Here is a 4,130-nt window from a genome sequence, read left to right on the forward strand (position 1 = left end):
GGCGGGGCCGCGCGGGGCGGAAGCAGCGCCGTGCACCAGGGAGCTCTCGCCAGCCCCGCCCCTCGCAGTTCCCCACGCCCCGCCCCGGAGCGCGCCGCGCGGCCCTTGCCTGCTCCTGCCTTTGAGGCTCTACTTTTTGGCTGCGTGGGTTCCTGTCGTTGCTTTATGTTTTGCTTTGTAATTTTTGTAATTTGTGATTAGGTGCAGAAGACTCTGAAAGAACGCCGGTCCCCCAGAGATTCGGGGCTGAGGAAGTAAGGCGCATGTAGGACCAGCAGGTGGTGCTGCTCATAAACCCAGCCTGGAGACCCAGAAGAAGCCCTTGGGCGCGCCTAGCTGCATTTTGGGGTGAAGAGCCCTTGGGAAAGTACTGGTTATTCTCTTTCAAAACAAAAAAACCTACCTCTAGGACGTTCCAGTTTATCATCCCTCTCTCCTACACAACCCATGAACAGACAATAGGAAAAATTTGGTATATACTTGAAGATCCCATCTTGAAGAGAGATACTAATATTAACTAACAATGTGCAAGGCGTTGTTCGAAGTGCTTTACACGTTTTAGCTCACAATAAACTATGTGGTGGGTACACTTGTTAGTCCCAGTTTACAGAAACAGGCATAGCTGGGATTTGAATGCAGTCAGGGGCTGTAAGAGTTCATCTAGTCCACTTCTTCATTTTATCAGTTAAGAAAGAGATATAACAAGGTTAAAGGACTTGCTCAAAGACTTTCCTGCTCAAGATACAGCCGGGATCACAATACAGGTATGTTTCCTGGTCCATAAATACTTGTAATTTAGGAAAAGTTATTCACTGGTCTTCACTTGTTCTAGGCACATGTTTAGAACGGGTTCTCTAAATGACTATTATATTCTGTTAATTATGAGTTAATTGTAATTTATATTCTATCTGGAATTAATTAATGGAATTAATCAATAAGAATCCCACTAAAATGCCCTTCCAGGCTTTAAAATCTCTCTTAGCCACACCCATAATCTTAGTCATTTCAGTGAATAGCTCCATCTTTCCTTGTCCAAACTCATCTTTAATTCCTCTCTTTCTCTTATGTTCCATGTCCATTTTGCAAACAATCTGTTGGCTTTTCCTTCAAAACACGTCCCGAATCCAACTACTTACCGTCTCTGCTATAACCTACAACATCTGTTGTTTGGATTATTGCAGTAGCCCAGGGACTGGTTGTCTTGCTTCTGTCCTTGCTTTCCTTTAAGTTTATTCTCAACACAGAAGCCGAAGTAAACTTATGAAGAAGAAAGTCAGATCATACCATTCCTCTCTTCAAAGTCTTCCATGGCTTCCCCAAACAGAGTAAAAACCGTTGCCTGTCTGACCTCACAAAGTGCTCACTCAGCCTTGTGTTCCAAGACAACTCTACACAAGCTCTCAACCTCAGTCTTTGCGGTTGCTGTTCCCTCTGCTTAGAATGCTCTTCCCCTTAATAGCTTCCTCCCTCTGTTTGTGCTCAAATGCGATCTTGTCAGTTAGTCCTCTACTTGCCACCCTATTTTAAATCATGACATCACCCCCTCCCAGTATTTCTTATCCTCTCCCTTTATTTTTTCTAAGACTTTTCATAATGTAAGGGATGATTTAGTTTGCTTATTCATCTTTATTGTGTGTCTCTCCACACTAGAACATAAATCTCTTGAGGGCAGGAATTTGTGTTCTGTTTTGTATCACAACTGCCAAGAATAGTGCCTGACACTATTAGAGAGGCTCTCTGTAAATATATGTTGAATGAATAAATGAATATGTGTGCACACATTTATATACCAAATAATATATAAATAAATAAGAAATTCTTATTTTTCAGCAATTGTGTATATATAGGAGAGCTGAATGTATGGAATAATATGCACCCAACCTCCACCAGCCACCTGAAAGATAGTGATGTTTATCTCTATGAACAATATAGGATAGCACCTGTCAACATTGTCAGAAGTGTTTTAAGGATTGGCACCTGGGCTAACAACTGATGCCAATCTTTTTTTTTTTCCTCTGCTTTACCTCCCCAAACCCCCCCCGTACACAGTTGTATATCTTAGTTTCAGGTCCTTCTAGTTGTGGGACGTGGGACACCGCCTCAACGTAGCCCGATGAGTGTGCCATGTCCGCGCCCAGGATCTCAACCCTGGGCCGCCTCAGGGGAGCGCGAACCCAACCACCCGGCCACGGAGCCGGCCCCAGAAGTGTTTTAAAAGTAATTGGTTTCCAGTAATTGTTAAACTCTCCAAACTTTCAAGTGATTTACTTAAAGAAATAAATCAGAGCCTAACAGATTCAGGGCATTTCTATAATAATGTTACTGTCACTGGCATTCTATTTTGCTTCATTGAATCAAAGATAAAGGAGTTGCAACATACTGGGAGGAATTTCTCGTTATTCATAACCCACTGTCTAGTTCCCACAAGTGTATAAAATGCTTCATGAATACCACATATCTCCTCCAGGCACCCCTCTTCCCCATACTATCCTCCCAACACCCAAAAACGTTAGATGTTATTTGTTTTGCTTAGCTTGGTCTCTGTCCTACCATTTGATGTTGTTCTATTTACAGTAATCAAATAATAGCTACTTTTCTAGTAGAATTCCTTTGTTAATAATGTGTAGTAGACAGTTTTCTTTGTGTTTTTCCTTTACCTAATGTGATAATCAATGCTCTCTCTTTTACTGGTTCTCAGTGTTCCTACTGCAGCCCCAGAAGTTACAACTGAATTATGATAATTGTATGCCTGAGAAATAGCCCAGCACAAAACAGTCCCTGACTCAGATTTTACAGTTTGATTGTAAAGTTGATGATGCCTTTCCTAACCCTGGTTGTATATATACATGATGTATGTATTGATTTTTAGATGTTTTATGTTGACAATATCAGCTATTATGTTACCTCCAGAGTCCGTGCTTGTTCATTAGATGACATGACCTCTCATTGAGCATAGCGTTGAAAGATAAGAATAAATGCTCTATTTTGTTTTTTGACAGAATCCTTCATTATTTTATAATGAAAGAAAAGAATAATATATTATTCTTTTAATAAACTGACACTTAGACAGTGCACCCTATTATGTAACGGAAATACCCTACAGTTGTACAGGCAGCAAATATGTTTTTTCTCAAAGTGGTTAAGATTTAGGAAGTCAACATTCAATGGTTTTATAATCATGTACATTGGGGCATTTATTTATTTATGGAATTATATGCATATCAGTTATTGGTTTATTATAACCTAGAAACTTGAAATATTTTTCACAGTAGTGTATCAGTTTGGATCCTGTTTGGAAAACAGAAACCACCTTAAGTATTTCAAACAAAGGGAATTCAATGAAGTGAATTGGTTGCCAACGTATTATAAAACTGGAGGAGCCAAAGAAGGAAGATGAGAATAACCTGAAATCAGTAAATGCGGAAAGTCACCAGCTGTGCTAAGGTTGGAGGAACAGAGGTTTACGGGTGTCCCAGGAGCCTAGTCACATTCTCCCCAAGGATGTTGGAGCATTTCTGTTTGAACTGCTGCAACAGGAAGCCAGGAGCCTGTATGCTTACTGAGGCTGCCGGAATCCGGGAACTCATGGCCACCAGCAGTCATCTACCTCTGCCACTGCCAGAGCCAGGAACACGAAAAGAATCACCTTCTCCCTCCCACCTTCGATTTACTTATGAGTGTCTTCCATTGGTAGAAACACAAGAAACAAATGGTCAGTGGATTCTGGAAAATGACCTTTTCCGGCTCCCTTAGATATAAAGCAGAATATAGAAGTGCCATTGTGAGGCTAGGCATCAACAGACAAGGAAGTCACTGCTGCTCTGACCAGAACTGAGTTTCTTCATTTGTTCTTCCTCCTTGTCTCTGATTTCTATGGAGGGTCCATGAGATTCTGGGAAACACTACTCCATTCTTGTAAATGTAGCATGTGAACTGGACTAAGTCAATGAGTACATACCAACCCCAGGGTAGTGACTGTAAGATGTGGACGTTTGACCTAAGACAGTGGTATCATGTAAAATTCTGGAACTTTTGCTGAGAGTTTTGGGATACGGACCCTCTCCTGGTTTGGGTGGCATCAAGTGCAGTTGTCGCACCTTGAGCTGCCTCATTCATATTGCTACCATGAG

Source organism: Equus quagga, chromosome 11 (assembly GCF_021613505.1).
Source record: "Equus quagga isolate Etosha38 chromosome 11, UCLA_HA_Equagga_1.0, whole genome shotgun sequence".
NCBI classification, from domain to species: Eukaryota; Metazoa; Chordata; class Mammalia; order Perissodactyla; family Equidae; genus Equus; species Equus quagga.